The sequence below is a fragment of the Canis lupus genome, chromosome 25 (assembly GCF_003254725.2).
Source record: "Canis lupus dingo isolate Sandy chromosome 25, ASM325472v2, whole genome shotgun sequence".
Classification (NCBI taxonomy): domain Eukaryota; kingdom Metazoa; phylum Chordata; class Mammalia; order Carnivora; family Canidae; genus Canis; species Canis lupus.
Genome location: NC_064267.1, coordinates 36,587,799 through 36,609,031, shown reverse-complemented (window position 1 = coordinate 36,609,031; position 21,233 = coordinate 36,587,799).

The window sequence follows — 21,233 nt, the reverse complement described above, 5'->3', positions numbered from 1 at the left end:
TAAAGTTAAGCAACTATCCTCACTGCAGCATTTCTTAGTGATATTACTATGTTAATGTGCACAGAGAGTCTCCAACTGGAGAATGGATACTTTTCTTTTTTAAACTACTTTGAACAGAGAATTTTGTTTTTCTTTCCATGGAGCATCTGGGTGGATTGATGATATGAGGAAAACATTTTGGCAAAGGCTGGGAAGGATGATTTCCAGGGTCCTATGGCTCTAACATTTCAGGATTTTGTTTCTTAGTTCAGAAACCTGGACTGAGCTTCCGAAGGATAGCTTGGCAATATGGACCTCTGTTCACCAGACACCCCAACCCTGGCCAGATCTGAAGCCATATGCAAATAGTGCAGAGCATCCTCAGAAGCCCCACTTCTTGTAAATCTGCCAGATAAGGATACCAATAGAATGATCTCTGGAGCCTGGCTACTCTCTGATGCATCCAGCTACACTTAGCATTCGGTCCCTTGCCTTCCCCAGCACAGCAATTACATGCTCAGCATGCACCTCAGAAATGTTTAAGTGGTAACAACTGCCCAGAGGGTTCATTATCATCCAGCAGTGCACAAGGCCCTTGCACAGGGCATGGGCCACCTTACAGAAGGCAGTGATTCCCTTCCTTGTTTGCTGAGCCATGTGGCTGAACATATGCTGGCCTTGTAGTGAGAGGGGCTGGCATAGCTCATCTGCCTTGGCAAAGCTAGCTACTATCCTCTCCTCTGCACACCCCAGCAGCACTAGACATTCCACCCATGCGGCTGGAGGTTGAGCAGCCCCAACCTAGCTGTAGAGGAGACTTCTTGATGTGATTCATGATCAGTCAGGGAAGAACTTGAAAAGTGCCCAGAGGAGTCTGTCAAAGGGGCTGTCTGTCTGATGCCCCTGGCCACCCCTTTTCCTAGTCCAGAATCATTCAGGTAATTAAGATAGTAGTTCTAATGTCTTAAGACCTCTTTACATTCTTAGAAGTTCTGGAGACCTAAAAGACTGTTATTTATGCTAATTATCTCTGACAGTATTTATTTTATTAGAAATTAAAATGGAGGAAATGGAAACAATTTATCAATTCATTTAAAAATAGCAACAGTAAATTGCTTGCGTGTTAACATAAATAGCACACTTTTTTTTTCAATTAGCACACTTTTTAAAATGAAAAATAACTTTCTTTTCCAAAGCAAACAATAAATGTAGCAAAAAACACAGTTTTGTTTTACATTTTTGCAAATCTCTGTAATGTCTGGCTTAATAGAAGACAGCTGGATTCTCCTATCTGCTTCCATAGGCAATCTGTCACGATATGTTGTTTTGGTTGAAGTATATGAAGAAAATCCAGCCTCATACAGGTAGTTATGCATTTGAGAAAAAGGATGACCTTACAGGTCCTCAAAAAGAGTCTTAGGGACGTTCAGGGGTCCTTACACTTTGAGAATGGTTGACCTAGTGTATGGCTTTGGAGAGGAGATGGGCTGAACAGTTTTGGATGTAGATGGTCTACACAGCAAAAAGTAGCCACTTGTCAGATCACATGGTCTTCTTTTGCCTGGACTACTTCTCTATCTTCCTAGCCTATTTCTTGAATTCTGTTTTGTTCGCCTATAAGCATCCTCTAAACAGTGTGATACCTTTTAGAGATACCTTCAATTCTATCAATCCCTTGTCCCCTACTGCTCGCTGACTCCCCATCACACACAGAGTAAGACCCCCAGCTCCTGTGCCTGTGTGTGCTGGTCCTTGCCCCAAACTCCTACCTTGTTTCTTTGTTGTCTTTCCTTTGCTTGATTCACTCCAACAGCTCTAGTCTAATTGTCCCTGTGAATGCATAAGGTCCTGATTTAGGGCTTCTATCCTGTCTGTTCTCTCTGCATGGTGCACCCTTCCCTCAGATATTGGCATGTCTTGGCATTTCGATTTCAGATTAAATGTCACCCACATTGAAAGCATTTTCTTTTCTTCATAGTCTTTATTACTATCTGTATTTGTCTACTTTACTTCTTTACAATCTGTCTTCCTACATAAGGAGTTAAGTTCTATTGGAGCAAGGGCTTTACTGTATTCAATACTGTATTTTCAATGCCTAAGATGGATCTGGCACATAGTAGATGTGCACTCAATACTTTTGAAGGAATGAATGAATGAATAGCCATAAAAAATAATGTTTGCACTGGAAGTCAGACATGTTTTTCAATTTCAGCTTTGTCACTTACTAGCCCTTTGCCGTTGGATGAGTTCCTTGAATTTTAGTTTTCTCAAAAGTAAAACACTGATAATGACATCTACCAGTCTTAGTAAGTTTGGGCTGCTACAACAAAAATACTTGTAAAGAAAAAAAAAGTCTCTCTCACATGATTACCATATCTACAACATTTCTGGCACTGGATATCTAGGGTTTTTCCCATATCAAACAATGTTCTATGATGATACCACCTGGGTGTCCTATTTAGCTCAATTTTCTCTCTGTTTACTTAAAGACAGCATCAGATGCCCCAGGTTAAGGGTTCAATCCTACAAGGCTGGTTCTCTACTTCAGATTCCAGTAGCAAATAGTAGGTCCCCAAGTTACCCACAACTTCTCTCTGACTTGACTCATTAAGAGGTTCCCATGACCTCCTCATTCTTTGATTCATTTATTTGCTAGACCAGTTTATAGGACTCCCATGACCTCCTCATTCTTTGATTCATTTATTTGCTAGACCAGTTTATAGGACTCAGATAATATTTACTGACATTTTCCAGTTTATTAAAGGACGTGATAAAGCATACAAATGAGCCACGAGATGAAGAGATACATAGGGTGAGGTCTGAAAGAGTCCTAAGAGCAGGAGTTTCTGTTCCTGTGGAGTTGAGTGCATCCTCCCCCTGGTATTGGAGGCATTTACCAAACTGGAAGCTCCATGAACCCCATTCTTGTGGGATTTTTTCCAGAGGCTTCATCATTTAGACGTAATTCATCATTAACTCCATTTCTAGCCCTTTCCTCCTCTTTGGAGAATGGAGAGTAAGGCTGACAATTCCAAGTTTCTAATTATGGTTTGGTCTTTCTGGTGACCAGGCCCCATCCAGGAGCCCACCCAGAGTCACCTCATTAGAACAAAAGACATTGCTACCAGGAATCCAAGGGATCTGTAAAATCTGTCAGGAACCAAAGTCAAAGAACACAAGTTAGAACAGAATATGCCCCTAGTGCTCTCATCACTTAGGATATTACAAGGATTTTGAGAACTTTGTTTCAGGAGCTGGGGGCAGATATATATATATATTCCTATTATCTTGCAATACCATAGACTGGATGGCTTAAACAATAGAAATTTATTTATCGCAGTCTGAGGGCCAAGAAGTCTAAGATCGAGGTACTGGCAGAGTCAATATCTAGTGAGTGCACACTTCCTGGTTTGCAAACAGCCACCTTCTTACTGTGTCCTCACATGGTGGAAAAGAGCATCTTTCTGATGTCTCTTCTTATTAAGGCACTAATCCCATCAGGGGGCTCCATCTCATGACCTAATTACCTCCCAAATGTCTCACATCTAAGTACCATCACAGTGGGGATTAAGACTTAAATATATGGGTTTAGGGAGACACAAACATTCCATCCACAGCACTACTGTGTAGGGTTGTGAGATCAAATGAGGTCATGAATGTAAAGCATTTGTCACATAAAATCATTCTATAATTGCTCTCCCTTTCCTCCCTTGTCCCAACCTAGCTTGTCAATAACATCTCTATCTCCAGAGGGCTACTGTCACTCTCTAGAGTGAGATGTGGGTGTCCAGGTCTGATGGAACTAGGAGGGATTCAGAGATACTCAGCTCGTCATGTATTTCACAGATAAGGAGATTAAGACCTTGAGAGGCCCATCCCTCTTTATTTTGAGGTCCCCCCACCCTCTACTGGTAGCATGACTGAATTGAGACTCAGGCCTCCTAATGTAGGCTAATGTACTGTCCACTGCTATTTCTGAACACAGCAAAACCCCAGGCCCCCTACTTCAAGTGCTCTTTGGTAGGTCTTCAAGCCATGGCTCCTCAGACACAGGATCAAAATTAAGTGGAACATTTATGAAAGTGGTAGTTTCTGATTTCATTCTGGACCAACTGAATTAAATAATTGGGAGGTCAGGATCCAGAAAACAAGTTTTCTAGGAGATATGGATTCATGTTAAATTTTGGAAAAAAAAAACTGAATTGGGAAGCAAGGAGAAGATGCAAAAAATTCTCTTCTTTTATTCTTTTTCTGCATGGTCACCACTTTTTCTATGGCTTTTAAAAATTCTTCATTTAAACGAAGAATTTAAGTAACTTCTTGCAAGACACATCCATGAAGGCAAAAGAAACAAAAGCAAAAATGAACTATTGGGACTTCATCAAGATAAGAAGCTTTTGCACAGCAAAGGATACAGTCAACAAAACTAAAAGACAACCTACAGAATGGGAGAAGATATTTGCAAATGACCTATCAGATAAAGGGCTAGTTTCCAAGCTCTATAAAGAACTTATTAAACCCAACAGCAAAGAAACAAACAATCCAATCATGAAATGGGCAAAAGACATGAACAGAAATCTCACAGAGGAAGACATAGACATGGCCAACACGCACATGAGAAAATGCTCCGCATTACTTGCCCTCAGGGAAATACAAATCAAAACCACAATGAGATACCACCTCACACCAGTGAGAATGGGGAAAATTAACAAGGCAGGAAACCATAAACGTTGGAGAGGATGCAGAGAAAAGGGAACCCTCTTGCACTGTTGGTGGGAATGTGAACTGGTGCAGCCACTCTGGAAAACTGTGTGGAGGTTCCTCAAAGAGTTAAAAATAGACCTGCCCTACTACCCAGCAATTGCACTGTTGGGGATTTACCCCAAAGATACAGATGCAATGAAACACCGGGACACCTGCACCCCGATGTTTATAGCAGCAATGGCCACGATAGCCAAACTGTGGAAGGAGCCTCGGTGTCCATCGAAAGATGAATGGATAAAGAAGATGTGGTCTATGTATACACTGGAATATTCCTCAGCCATTAGAAATGACAAATACCCACCATTTGCTTCAACATGGATAGAACTGGAGGGTATTATGCTGAGTGAACTAAGTCAATCAGAGAAGGACAAACATTATATGTTCTCATTCATTTGGGGAATATAAATAATAGTGAAAGGGAATTGAAGGGAAGGGAGAAGAAATGTGTGGGAAATATCAGAAGGGGAGACAGAACATAAAGACTCCTGACTCTGGGAAACGAACTACGGGTGGTGGAAGGGGAGGAGGGCGAGGAGTGGGGGTGAGTGGGTGACGGGCACTGAGGGGGGCACTGGACGGGATGAGCACTGGGTGTTATTCTGTATGTTGGCAAATTGAACACCAATAAAAAATAAATTTATTATTAAAAAATAAATTCAATTTAGTTAACATATACTGTATTATTTTTTTTAAAATTTTTATTTATTTATGATAGTCACAGAGAGAGAAAGAGAGAGAGAGGCAGAGACATAGGCAGAGGGAGAAGCAGGCTCCATGCACCGGGAGCCCGATGTGGGATTTGATCCCGGGTCTCCAGGATCGTGCCCTGGGCCAAAGGCAGGCGCCAAACCGCTGGGCCACCCAGGGATCCCTATACTGTATTATTAATTACTGAGTAGTATCTAGTGATTCATCAGTTGCATATAACACCCAGTGCTCTATTACATCAAGGGCCCTCCTTAATGCCCATCATTCAGTCATCCCATCCCAACACCCACCTCCCCTCCAGCAGCCCTCTCTCTATGGCTTCGGTAGCACAACTTGTTGAGAGGATCCTGACTTTCAGACAGGGGGTGGTAGCTTGCTTGGGTGTAGCTCACAGTCTTGTCCTGGATCCCTTTCCCTGACAGAGGAAGTAGAGCAGTGCACTTGGGCAATTCATAGCAGTGAACATAGCACGAACTGCCAGAGCAGTGTGTGAAAAATCTGTTTGAATAACAGCTCCAGCAGCTCTTACCAAATTCTCAGGATCCACCAGAGAAAAAGAACAATCTTTTTCTATCATCCCATAAATCATTCCACTGAGAACATCAAATCGCAAACTGAAAAGACATTTTCACTAGCAGCTCAGCTAAAAGACATTCACTCTAGCCCATTCGGTGCCTCCTTCCTAAAAACTGGAAGGCAGATCTGAGAGTAGGGGTTGAACTTGCTTACAGCTTGCTCTCACTCTCCAACCAGTACAGAGCTTAGGGTTCTAAATACGACTACGTCTGACTTTTTTCAGGGGTGAATGGTTTGATCTGAGAGACAAACCTTCTTCTGGAACATCTCTTGTATGGACTACAGTGCAGTCCCTAGTCCTATGAGCTTGAAGATAATTATAGTAGAGAAAGATAGGACCGGGGTTGAGAACTCATTAGCTTTGAGTTCTTGGACAAGTCACTTATTAATGGCCTTGAGCTTCAGATGTTAAAAAATTGATAGTAAAATATAACTCATAGCACAGTGGGTAGGAGCTAGGACGGAACATTTGATGTCTCTGCACGTGCCCTAATGCCTGGCATTAGCAGTTGCTCAATTAATACTAGATCTTTTTATATTGTTGGCCAATAGTGGAGTCCTTCACATTGCTTAGAGTAGTAAAAAATAGAAAAAAAAATGTGTGTTCCTCTGCCTGGTAGTAGACATGATTTTTGGTTTAGCCTTGTCTCAGAATCATTATGTGACCTTGGCGAAGTCACTCCCCCTTTCTGAGGCTCAGCATCTTCCCCTGGAAAGTGAAAGGCAATGGTAGCAAATCCAGAAAGTCTCTTTCACTCTAACCTCTGATTTTAGGCTTGCAACGTCAGACAGACCAGACCCAACACTGTGATTGGCTCTTCTTGAAAGTCTGGCTCTGCTGGCTTTATGAGTATTTCCTAAGGTCTGTGAGCTCATCTGTCAAGTGGAAGCATAATATCCTTAGTGCTTTACTGGAGGTCAGGGTGTATGAAGCTCTGCTAAAGGTACAGGAACTTTAGGGAAGACAAAAAAAAAAAAAAGTAAGAAGCACCATACCAATGAGGCAATATGGTCCTTCTGTCTCTTGTGTCAGGCTCTCCCTGCCTGGGGCTGGGTGCTGGGCAAGGTTTCAGGGACCAAGAAGCAAGCCAAGTCTGAGGGCTAAGCACAGGCACTGGCCACCTTGGTCTCTCTCCCATGAGTGGCTCTGCTCTGCTGTCTTCTTGGGGCCACTCCAGAAAGTTGTCATAAGGGACAGGGGGAGGTAAAAACAGAAGGACCAGGACACGAGAGGGACAAGAAACAGGTCACAAGAAGGGATGAGAATGGAGGAGGAAAGAGGGAGGGAGAAGGGGCAAGGAGTATTAGGGAAGAGGGGAGAGGAAACAGTCCTCATTGTTCTCTCTTCATTCTGCCTGGGCATCAGCAAGACCATCATGAGCAGATCAGAGCACCCCACTCCGACCTCTTAGCTTGAGTTAAAAAATAATTCCAAGCCAAACTGCGGTGCCTAAATCTATCACAAATGTCAGCAGCTGGGCCTGAAGCCAGAGCTGTGATCTCCCTCATGTCAATAAACCCTTGAAGTCCCTCTCCCTTGGAAGCCTGGCTTTCTTCTGATCTGTTGCTTTCTACCCCGGGCTGCCCTTTCATGAGTAATTTCTTTTAACCCGAGGATCTCAGCTGTGAGCCATAATGAAAAGATTTCTTCTGGACTAAGACTGTTAAGAAGCTGCTGCTGCTGCTGCTGCTGCTGCAGAAAGTCAAAGAAAACACACAATTAAATCCAATGCCCCACCAAGGCCAGTGGAGGTAGCACATGAGCAAGCAGAGGGCCTGGCTATGGGATGCCCATCACCCCCAAACCAAGAACCAAGGGTTTCCTCAGGTGACCCAGGGAAACACACAGATGCCTAGGTCAGTCTTATTTTGTGGGTGTCAGGACTGTAATGATGGCAGGGAGAAGAGGGGCTGACATTGACCCAAGAGGGGACAATAGAATGGGAAGTTGTACTGTACACTCCAGTGTCAGGCCCAGGCTTTATCCTTGGTCTTAGGGACTCAGGAGAAGGGAGGGTGTGTGGATTCCCAGCCTGCAGGAGGGCTCTCTGCTGGCCCTCAGCCTTCTGCCCACACTCAGCTCAGTGCAGGAAACAGAAGCAGGCTGTGCACAGGAGCTTTTGACCCTGCTCAGCCCATCTCACCTTTACCTGGAGGGACGTGGCCCTCCTGGCCACTGTGGACCTCTGGCACCATCCCTTGTTTTGACAAAGTGTGTCCCACAGGGGTGGTTGAGAGGGGTAGGGAAAAGAGTCACTGAAATGAACAGTTCACTTTGGGTGCTGGGGCCTGCTCCTGACTCCATTCATGAGGTTCAGGTTGATCTATGCCTGCTTCCTGGAGTACCTTCTGGCTCCCAAGTGGGAGAATAATGCTGGAGTTTATCTGAGTTATCTACAAGTGATAGTTCTATTATGTATAAGAAAATATCAGTTCAAGTTGGGCTAAAACCATTTGACTGTTTGGGGGCACCTGTTACAGATGAAAACTCACTTTCAGTTTTAAAACTGAGCTTACCCTAGGGATGGTCTTTGGGCATTATTTAGGTAGCTCTGTACTTCCCCATGTAATAACGTGTTCTTGAAAAGTTTTGAATCTGGGTAACTTTTGAACTTGGGTAAATAGGATTATATTTTAATGTAATGGAAATATTTGTTGCTTAAGAGAATTCTATGATGGATCATTTTACAGAGCATCCTTACATGAGACAGATAGCCCCTCCCAAGTCATCTTTTTCTTTTTCCTTGTGTTTTTTATCAATCAGGTTTGCTTGAATAGAGCCTCTCTCGTACATGTCAATGGCCAGCTTCCCCCAGTTCCTAAGCAACGAAGGCAGAAAGGTGGCAAATCAGTCACTGGCTGGAGTGTTGCCTGTCCTAGGTGTGTGCTATCTTTGAAAGAGTCCTGGACAGAGACGGCAGGCGCCTTGGTGCTAGGTGCTGAGTCCCTCCTTTGTAACCATCATGCGTTAGTGTGTCTCTGAAAACGTTACTAGCTAGAGTTCAGTTTTCTGAATAAAACGCTCAGAATTAGAATATATGTCAAATGAGAAATATCCCAGATGTTGCTTAGAAGACTATAAATGTTTCCTGTTTTCTTCCTTACGCAGGTTGGGGGACCTGTGCATCAGGACAGGCTGATGTTCCCTCATTAGAGCTCTGAAGGAAGCACTTCTTTGTGTTCTCTCCTTTCTGTTCACCAAGCATGAACAGGTATTAATGAACTGCAAGTCAGGGAATTAGAGATGGTCCCTTCTCACTTGGGAGCTCAGCCCAGCTCAGGGAAGCATTAGCTTGCTGCTGGCACTTGGCTTTGCAAGGCAGGTATGTGTGCATGTGTGCACACACATGTAGGAACTTGTCCTCCTCCTTAAAGCAGTGTTTAATTACACCAAGGCTTTCTTAGCAGAATGTGAGAATTTTGGCCAAAGGTCTTGTTTTAAAGTCATCCTCTTCATCTGCAGAAGCAGCAGCAGGGGGACCCTTAAGCGGCCCAAATCTGGTAGAGCCATAGTGATGAGACAGGAGTTGGGGGGCGGGGAGTAGTAGGGAGCAACAAACACTTTATTCTACCTAGAGGTTCATCCTTTTAAAGGGATGCTGGTTGTAAAAGGTGTTTAGCACCCGGTATTTATTTGAAGCATTGAGGATTTATTGAGTGTTTCTAGTAAATAAGAAGAAAAAGACCAACTATACTTGTGAAACCAGTGAGACGGAGAGAAATGGAGCCTTTCTGCCCAGAATGAGTGGAAAAGAGCCATGGAAATGACAACAGCTGGAAAGGCCTGCAGGGGAGCCCTGTCCAGGGGATATGGGAAACAGAGCCAGGGAAGGAGGGGAGGGCTGCAGGCCAGACGAAGGTGCTAGAGGATGGAGCTGGGATGGCACAGGACCACAGCAGAAGGCAAATACAATGTTCCAGATTCTTGAGAAACAGAGATGCAGGGTTTAGGAAGTGGACTAAAAGAAGAGGCCACTCTATCTCCTAAGTCATAGGTGGCTGAGGTGGTCACAAGAAGAAAGAGTCAGCCAGTCCCAGAGGATAGGATGCTTCCTTTATCTTCTCAGTGATGACCAGGGCATCAGACTTTGTTGTTGTCAATGTGGAAAGTGATCAGTCTTCCCCTTGGCTTTCTCTGGGCAGTGACCCTTGGTGAGGTCAGGATCCTGACATTAGGACTTTTCTGATGGAGCCTGGCTGTCACCACTTGTAGACATGTGTTTCACAAGCAACTGTTTCATTTGCACCTGTAACTGCATGTTCTGGAAAGGCTACCATTGGGCAGGGAGTGACTCATAATCCTTCCCTGGCTTGCATCAACCATAGAACTTTTGTTTTGTTTGAAGGAGGTGGGATAAGTTGTCTATATGGGAGAAGAGAGGAAAGGAAGAGAAAACATCAGATCTGCTTCCTGCCCTACTTGTTGGGAATAGCTAAAGGCCCCTGGGAAGAGAAGGGTTAGGGCAAGAAGCAAAAAAGTACATTTTTAGGAGAGATTTTGAGGGCTGTCTGGGAGTGGGGAAAAAAAGGGCAAAGCAGAGCATAGAGTCAGGGAAAGACAGCTGCTGCAGTGGCGAGGCTCTTTAGTGGTTTTCCTGAGAATGGCTTCTCTCAAAGAGAAGGAGGAACATGCTGGATGCTCGTGGGGACTGTATCTGTCATACAGGTCTTGGAGCAAAGGTAAATTTCCATTTGGGGCCCCTGGAAATTCTTAGGGATGGCGGTGAAGTAGGGGATCAGGAACTCCAAGTTATTGATTTTTTGTGACTTTATTTCTATCTGCAAGTTAATAAGGCCTTGGTGACATTTCACCAATGATACATTCATCAACAAGATTATTAGAGATTCACAAGTTGTGGCTTGATTTTAAAGGTTTTTGACTAAGGAGGAGTTTACACCCTTGTTGTAGGCAGTTAGCCAGTGGAATGCTGCTTGTGTCCCAAGTCGGGGTGGAGGCATCCACATCTCATACATGACCCCAGGAAGCAGGCTGGACAGATGTTTTCGTGCCCTGACACCCCCGACCACGGCCGAAGATCTTCATTAACAGACAATTAGAAGAAAATGCACACCAAAGTATCACCAATGAATGAATGAATTCTCCTAAGCCATGGACTTTAGGCAGCTACTGTTGGAAGTTTAACAAAATAAGTCATAAATGTCCATTCACATATATTTACCAAGCATCTATTGTTTATAATACTGTGCTGGGCTCTCTAGTAAAGCATACAAGATAGGAAATATTGTCTCTGACCTCAAAGTTTACTAATGCAACTTCATTTTAAGGGAAAATCTTTTAAAAAAAACAATTTATGGGCATGAAACCCCTCTGACAGCTACCATGTAATTAATAATATATTTTTTTTCTCATGGGAATTCTATGGTATCCACAGACTATTTTGTTTTGTTTTTGTTTTTTTCAAGTTGATCTCATTAAGATCCATGGAGCCCTTTCCTGAATGTACGCATGTATGTGTATATTTATTTATTTATCTATCTATTAGCACTAATATAGAAATTTTATTTAACTTGTATTGGATTTTTACAGCATGTTGCATGTTTGTCATAATACAACTGCACAGTTTGGATTTTTGGCCATATCATGTCACTTACACCCACACAGCAGCTCTGAAAAGAGTATTTGATGAATATATCTGAGCTAAGAGCCCAGGGTCTCTCTCCAAGGCCATGAGGTATGTTCACTGATGGGAAGTCCCTTAAACAGCCTCATGAAGTAGAGAGATATAGTTTCCTCAAGCATTACTGATCTTACTCCCCCTGAAAAGGCCAGAATGAAGTATTAAAAAATCAAGTTAGTTTAAAAAAAATACTTCACAAATGGCAGTAAATTTTAATGACTGAGAAAATGCTTAATATAATTTTATATATCAGAGAATTTTATGTGTTGTTACTTTATCCACAATCTCAGTAATTTTCCAGACACAAAATCTTCATCATTTAATATTATTTAAATGAATATATGTAAAAACTGAAACAAGGAGAAAGCCACATGCAGGGTTTGCAAAATTCCTGAGAAAACTCTTCTGTCCAGGTTATTCTCACTTCCTTTTGAGTGCTTCTGTTGGAGAATAAAGACAATTTTGTGCCTCAAACAGGGTAAAAGAGTGGACGGTTGGTTATCATTTCTGGCCTACTGGTTTTGCCCAGGAAAGATAAGGATAGGGCCCCAGACGTCTATCCCCTTTGAAATAGGCGATATTACATCATTCCCAGGAATCTTGGTTTGGAGTGTGAGGAATTTTCTTTGAAATACTTTAACTTCAGTTGACATGACTTAATCTCAATTTCAGCAAGGACTAGAAGCAGTGCAAATATCTGTGTGTTGGTTATCTTTTTTAAAAAATATTTTATTATTTATTCATGGGAGACACACACACACACACACACACACACACACACAGAGAGAAGCAGAGACACAGGCAGGAGAAGCAGGCTCCATGCAGGGGGCCCGACGTGGGACTCGATCCTGGGTCTCTAGGATCACGCCCTGGGCATAAGGCAGGCGCTAAACCACTGAGCCACCTGGGCTTCCCTTATCTCTTTTTCAAATGGGAATGCAGAGACAGTAAAATCACTTTGACTAATCTTTGTATCCCAAAGTCCTGAAACTTTACTTGATGGTCATAACTGAACAAAATAAGTTCTATGTCATAATATGCTGGGGTGGAGGCAGGGGGTCCTTTCAAATTTGGCAGATCCTGGTATATCTACAGGGTATATGTTCTAATGAGAGGTGATTGAATCCATATAATTCCCCACCCTCACCACCAGTGGTTAGAATATGCAGGATCCTGTTTATATTTCTATCTGATATAGGATGTTGCGGCTTTAAATAGGATATTTGCTTTGATTTATGGCAATAAGATCCATGAATAGTGAAAGCAAGAAAGTGTGATCGTTATTACATTTTATTTTCCCTGTATCTCAGTATCAGGCTACATTTCAATGTACTAACAATTATAACTGAGGCACAAAGCTTTAGTTAAGCTAACACATGATTATTTTTTACCAAAAGGCCTCATTTATGAAATTACCAATTGTTCTTCTAGGTACAGTCATCAGTGGGTAGTGCATCATTAGTATGCTTTATGGCATGTGCTATATGATGTGTTATCAGACTACAAACTTAGCACAAACTGATGTATTGTTTTTGAATGGCATCTATTAGTTTATCAAACAAATATTTATCGAGCATCAACTTTGTGCCTATTATTAGTTGCTGTAACTATATTTATTCTAGCCTAATATTCTACAATTAGAATAACTACAGTTACTGTTTATACAGTAGTAAATGAGTAAATGAACTTTTTTTTTTGTAAATGAACTTTATAGCTTAAAACAATTGAAGTTAATTTCTTGCTTCAAAGTCAGTAAGGTTGTTCAGCAGGTGGATTTCATGTGGTGATTCAGAAACCCAGGCTTTTTCCATCTTGTGGTTCCACTATGCACTAAGTTTTCAGATTTCTTCATTTCCAGCTGGCAATTAAGAAAGGAGAGGGTGACAAAGGCATACCACCCACTTCTTGACCACCTCCTCCTAGAAGTGACATCACTTCTATTACCACCCCATTGTCAAGAACTGTCTTGCAGCCCCACCTGGAAGAAGCATGCTGGGAAATGTGGTTTCTCGCTGAGCGCTTACAGTGTTAAATCTATTTAACGGGAATCTTTGGGGGGATAGCTGGGCATCTATGCCACAGCTAGGGATTGTTTCAGATGCTAAGGATATAACAGTGAACAAAACAGAACAATATCTGCCCTCATGGAGCATAAATTCTTGCATTTGAAACTCAAATTCTCCATGGGTAAGACAAACAATAAACAAAACAAAGCAATATGTTACAAGGTGATGAAGAGGTAAGGAGAAAAACTAAAGCAGGAAAAGAGTGATAGGAAGCATGGGGGTGGGGTTTGAAATTAGTGTGGTCATAGAATACCTTTTTAAACAAGTGACATTTTGAGCAAATAATTAGAGAACACAAGGGATCCAACTATGTAAGCACTCACATAAAAATCATTCCAGGCAGAGAGTATAGCATGTACCTGATGCTGGGAAGGAATAGTAGCTGATGAGATCAGAGACATAATGGTCAGGCCACAGTATGTTGGGCCATTCGGGTCATAGTAAGGATCTTGGATTTTTTTTTTCTGTAATTAGCTTTATTTAAATAAAATAAAATGCATTTATTCTAAGTGCACTACTAGATGTGTTTTGACAAATGCGTATTTGTATACACCCATGTACTCACCACTACAATAAAGATAGAGTATTTACATCAATACCCACACCCACAGGAGAGTTCCCTCATCCCTGTTTACAATCAACCCCTGTTTCATTCCTGGCCCACACAGCCACTGATGTGCTTTCAAGCATCATAGATCAGTCTGCTTTCTCTACTATTTCATATAGATCAGATCAAATAGTATGTACTCTTTTCTGTCTGGATTCTTTCATTCAACCTACTATTTTTGTGATTCATCCATGTTGTTGCTAGTTTCAGTGGTTTATTCCTTTTTCAGTGGTTTATTCCGTTGTGTGGATGTACCACAATTTGTTTAATCTTTCATCTGTTAATAGACATTTAAGTAGTTGATACCTTGGGACTATTAGTAGTAAACCTGTTATACACATTTGTGTGCAATTCCATTTTTTTGAGCATATATTTTCATTATCTTGAATAAATATGTAGAGGTGGAATTGCTAGGTCCATAGGATAAGTATATGTTTTACTTTAAAGAAACTGCCAAAGAGTTTTCCTCAGCGGTTGTGCCTTTTTATACCTCCATCAGCAATGTGTGAGAGCTCTAGTTGCTCTGTATCCTTATCAACCTTTGTTATTGTTAGTCTTTTAAATTTAAGCCATACTAGTGCGTGTCTTATTGTATCTTGCTGAAGTTTTAGTTTGCATTAATCTAATGACTAATAACATTGAATCTTTTTATATGCTTTCAGGCCATTACATATCTTCATTTGTGGAGTGCTTGTTCAAATCTTTTGCCTTTTTTTTTTTTTTAACCATTGGGTTTTTTGTCTTACTACAGAGTTGAAAAAGTTTTATGTTTTCTAGATATAAGTCTCTTGTCAGATACTTGTATTCATATACTATGGATATTTTCTCCCTAGTCTGTGGTTTACCCTTTCTTTTTCCTACTGTTATTTTTCAAAAAGTACATGTTTTTAATTTTGATAAAGTAAAGTGTATCTTTTTCCTAGTTAATGCTTTTTTGCATCCTAAGGAGTCTTGGCTTATGTCTTGAAGATTTTCAAATTTTAAAATTTTCCTTCTATTTTCCTATAGGTTTTTTCTTTTTCCTTTTTTTTTTTTTAAGAATTTTACCTTTAGATCATGATCCATTTTAATTTGGGCATACTATGTGATTTAAGGGTTAAAATTTATTTTTTGTATGGCAGATAGGGAGTTGATCCAGCATAATTTGTCAAAGACTATCCTTTCCTGTTTGAATACCTTGGCACCTTTATTGAAAATCAATTTGCCATAAATGTGCAACTATTTATGGCCTCTCTGTTCTGTTATATTCACCTAGAAATCAGTTTTTCACCAATATCACATTGTTTTGATTACTATCATTTATAGTAAGTCTTGAAATAAGTTTAAGCCTTCCAACATAATTCTCTTTTTCAAATTGCTTTACTATTCCAAGTTCTTTGGAACTTGTTAATTTCTACCAAAAGACTTCTCAGCTTTTAACTGAGGTCACATGGAATATGTGGATTAGTTTAAGGGAAAAATAACATCTTCACAGTACTGAGTCTTCCAAATTGTGAACATAGTATACTTAAGTCATCTTTAACTTCTCTCAGCGATGGTCTGTAGTTTTCAGCGTACATATTTCATCAAACGTATCCCTGTGTATGCCATAGTCTTAAAGTTATTATTAAAAATTTTTGCTTCCTAATTCCTCATATAGAGAAAAAGGTTGAGTTTGAACACTAGTCTTGTATATAGCACCCCTGCTCAATTCATGTACGAGTCAAGTACTATTATTTTGTAGGGCCCTATACATCATCTTATATGACTTTTACTCTGAGTTTTATGAAGTTAGAGTCAGCAGAGTCTGCTGATGAATCATATGAGAAAGAAGATGTTAGAACTTTAAGTACTGAACATGTTAAAGCTAGATATTTAAGGCTGTTAGATAAAAAAAAAAATCTGAGTATCAGAGAGAGGTCACTGATAAACATGTCCATTTAGACTTACTAGCTTATCAGTGATAGTGAAACCATGGAATTGATTCAGATTATCAACATTTTGAGATGATGAAGAATCACAAACTAGTCTGTAAAGAAGCAGTCACAGAGATATGAGGAAAACCAGAAGTGTGGTACCATGGAAGCCAAGAGAAGAAAGTGTTCTAATTAGAGTGGTCTACTGTGTCAAATAGCACTTAAAGATTAAGTAAGATTAAGATTGAGATTGACCCTTGAAGTAAGAGGTCTCTGGTGACCTTGGCAAGCAGTTTTGGTGGAGTGTAGGAAGTGAGAGACTGATTGGAATGTGTTGAGAGGAGAAATTGGAGGCAATGCACATAAGGAACTCTTTTGGGGAATTCTGCTCAAAGGAGGGAAATGAAGCAAAAGTTGGAGATAAGTGGAGTCAAGAGAGAGAATGTGTGTGATTTTTGCTTGTTTTGTTTTTCAATGGGAGGAAAAAAAGGCATATATTCATGCTACTTCAAATGATCTAGCAACATCCAGTGTAACAAAGGAGAGAGGGGAGAGATTCTGGAGCAATGGTTTTTAGTTAAGAGGGGATGGGATCTAGTACACAGGGAAAAAATAGCCTCAGCGAGAAGCACAGATGGCTTATCCACAGTCACAAGAAAGAAAGTAGAGTGGGTATATGCAGGTGAATGTATAGTTGTATGATAGAACTCATGGAAATTCTTTTCTTACTGCTTTAATTTTCTCACTGAATCAAGCTAGGTTGGTTAATTGAGTTAATTGTTGTAAAACATTTAGAATAGTGCCTGGCATGTAGTAAGTGCTATGTAATTCTTTGTTAAATAGATGTCTTTTCCTGGTTTCCCAGAATCCAATCATAGAATTAATGATGATTGAATACAGACTTTCATCTTCTTTGTTTGAGTTCACAGGCATTGAGCTAGAACTGGCATCTGAGGTTGGGTTATTGCTTTGTGTTACCTAGGAGAAGCTATGATCTTTTTGGGTAACTGCTACATGTGGATCCCTGTAGCTTCAACCCTATTTATTCAGAGAATGATAAGAGTTCTTTTTTCTAAATAATCAATGCTTTTGAAGTATTGGCCTATTGCTTTTGGCTGAATAGATGGGCAGTGTTATTAGTATTATAAGTAAATAATAGAGCTTATATATCCTATATTCTATAACCTATATATATATGCCCTCTCTCTTTATATATATGTATATATATTTGTATTTACCATATAAAGAGTATTATGTTAACTGCTTTATATTTGTTATTTTATGTAGTATACCCAACAACCTTTTGTGCAAAAATGTATCATATACATTCTATATATGTGAAATCTAAGTTCAGTGGACACCAAATCACTCAATGAGATTACATTCCAAGTTTTCTTACTTGAGTTGTCCTCTTCTTCTGTGACACCTGCTCTTACCGCCTCTGTTATAAGTGAGTTATCATTGAGCAATGGACAAGAGCACTGGACTGTATATCAAGCAATACCAGCTCTTGTTCCAGCTCAACCAATGACTGGCTGATTGAACTTGGAAAGTTATTCACCTCTTTGGGGATTTTTTTTATCTGTATTCTATGAACCCAGATGATCTCTACCATTCTTTCCAACTCTAACATTCTGAGACTTTATTATTTCTATAATTGTCATCTTGCATTACCCATATCTTTTAAGAATCTAGGTCAGGGCTTCCCTAGGTGAGAAGGTGATTACAGATTTAATCAGGGCAGAGCTGGAGACAGCTGTGGATGAGATGAAGCAACCTCCTATTGCTTCCCACTCTGTGCCTTTCCAGTGAGTTATCAGCAGGATTAAATGTCTGAAGCTGCCCCAGCTTCGGCTCCAGGATGAGACATGAGAAAACCCTGCTAGGTCCAAGCTATAGGCTCCCTGACTCCCAGAACACTTGTCCCAGGGCCTGACGGACTAGTTTTAGTGCCTGGTATTTATTATCTTTGCGGAACCTTGGCCTGGAGCCTGGGCATGCAGGGTGAGTGATTAGACATGGGGCTCTCATGTATCTAACTTTAAAAAATCTCAATTACATCAGAAACAGGGTTCAGAGTAACAGATGGGGTCTTGGGGACGATAGTGTAAATAACAAACAAGTGCACTTGCCTTGATGCATCGCTGGTCCCACGGAGCTCAAGGAGCCAGCATCTGGGCATACTCTCCAGCTGGAGTGCCCAGAGACAGAAGATCCAGGAGGTGGCAGTACTTGCTAACAGTACAACTCTGAGAGCCTGTGTGCACCTCTGGGCCCCACTCAGAGCGCTTGTGAGCTGAACTGGCAGGGCGGTGGGGAGGCAGGAAAGGGAGGTCTGGCATCGCACAGAGGCTGGCCAGAGAAGTGTTTTGTGAAGCAGGTTGGTAGAGGCAGAAAATGAGTGTATATCCAGATTCTTGGAGATGTGGGGACTGTGTGAAGGAAGTGTTGAACAGAGTAGTGAGTTTGATTTGGTAAAGTCTCCTGGATGGGGGCCCTGAACCACTGCAAGCATAACTCAGTAACAGAGGACATTTTTCAACTGGTTAAAAGAGGATTTGAGAGATGGTTAATTCAACCACCCTATTTGCAGATTAAGAAACTGAGGCCTTGCAAGACAAGGTAACTTTCCTAAGGTCATCTAGCTGGTCGGTGGCAAGCCCAGGAATGGATTTCTTACTGTCCTGTTTCCCAGATCCATTATTCATTTCTGCTACACTTAACTAAAGACAGCTTCCTATAGTGATCTTGTAAACAAGAATATGACCCCTTGCCTTTGCTGCTGTCACTGTGACTTCATAACTTGACAAGTAGTATGTGGCAGGTCCCCTGTATTTGACAGCATTATTCACAGTGGGTGATGATGAAAAAGTAGAAAGAAAGGGCCACCAACAAGGGGAGGGAAGCAAACCATGTGTGTGCATGCGAAACATAGAAAGAATGGTTCTCCAGCCATGGGCGGCAGGCCAAGACAGGAAGACCAAGGACCTATGTGCCCAGGATGCCCAGTAGCATGAAGGGCCGTGGTGGAAACATATGACTCCTGAAATTGAATGGTCAATACTGGAGTCTCAGCTCTGCCTTTTCTTGACATGTGACCTGGAACAAGACATTCAATTTCTCTGAGCCTGTTTTGTAGAATGGAGCTAGAATTTGGAAACAACCTAATGGAATATTTGTTATGTGGAGAGGCTTTATGTAACCTATAAAGAGTAATGCAAATGAGAAACATTCTGGTTTTAATCTAAAGAGAGGGCAAGTTGTTATTGACTGAACTTAGGGATGGAAAAGTATGCAAAATTATCTTCTGCTGAGCCTTAGAGGGATGGGGCTTGGTGGGAAGAGGAGATAAAGAGTAAGAAATAATAAAGACTGGGCTCTGCTCTCAACTTGATATGAAGAGAGACAAGGAGACCACCTGCTGGGAGTGGCAGGACTGAGAATTGGATGAGGAGAAAGAAGTTTGCCATAGTGGACACCCAGACAATGGGTATGAGGGGTGTAAATTTTATTTACAAAATAGAAAGTCACTTGGATACTCCTAAGTGGAGTTATATGACAAGAATAGCATTTTGGAGGATCAGTTTACTAGTAGCTAAAAGAATGGATTCATTTATTCATTCAAAGTTATTTATTAGGTGCCTGGCACTGTGCTAGATGCTGAGGACACAATAGACAGTAAAACAAGATAAGTTCTCTGATTAATGGTACTTCGAGTCCAGTGATGGACCGAGGAGGTAGGAGCTAGGGGTTGCTGTGGCTGGGGAGGCTTCCAGGGTCCTGAAGAATTGAAGCATGGGGCTCCATTCATACTCAAGAAAGAAAGAGTGGTGGGCATCTTGTAACGGGCATTTTCTGAAAAGATGAAAATCCCAGTCAAGATTGTTAAAGACACCATCCCTGTTAGCAGAGCAGACCTGCATCTAATTGTGAAGCCTGGAATCTCTATGAAAAACCAGTGACAACAGAAAACAGGGCAAGGCAGGGGATCCCTGGGTGGCTCAGTGGTTTAGTGCCTGCCTTCGGCCTGAGGTGTGATCCTGGAGTCTCAGGATCGAGTCCCACGTTAGGCTCCTTGCATGGAGCCTGCTTCTCCCTCTGCCTGTGTCTCTGCCTCTCTCTCTCTCTCTCTGTGTCTCTCATGAATAAATAAAATCTTAAAAAAAAAAGAAATAAATAAAACAGGGGCAAGGCATACTTCAACTAGGAAGTTTGCAATTGGTTTTATCTCCGAGTGGTTACCTCTTGATGCCCTCAAATAGTGGACTTAGATTTCACACCTAGAAGTCATGCTTGTGGGGGGTCATTTACCTTAAGCTCTCTATTTCCCTTTATTTTGGTTCCTACCAATGCACAGTTTTTGAGCATCTCCTCCATACCAGGTAAGAGCCGTTTCTCCCAGCTCCTAATTACTGGGTATGTCTGGCTTCTGTTGTTTATTTAGCAAATATTCACTCTCCCCTTTACTGTCAAATAGAAGGGCTCTGGTTTTTAGCTAAACACATTTCCAGAAGGAATTAGCTAGAAAGCACAAAGATTGCAGTTCTCAGCTTCCTAGCAGCTAGGTATGGTTATGTGACCAAGTTCTGGCCAAAGCGATGGGAATTGAAGAGTTGTGTGAAACTTCTCTAAAGGTTCTTTCCTGTTCTCTCTGTCCTGTTGTTTGTAACATGGCACCAAGAAAGCACTCCAACCAATAAGGTGAGGCCACAGGTAGGGATGGTGAGCAAACAGCTGGAAGGAACCTGAGTCCCTAATGATCACAGAGCATCCATATGGGGCCAGACTACCTACCTTACCAGTTCTTTTCCTGAAGAAAGACATAACTTTCTGTCCCATTTATAGTGTCATTCTTCAGGTTTCTCATTGCTGCTGAACTTCACCTTAACTGATATAGTGGGATACAAGGTATTTTTTCCCCTTTTGGGCTCAAAATTCATCCTCTGATCCTGGGCTGAACATCTCTGAACCTAGTCTCGACAGGTTCCTAGGTCCATAA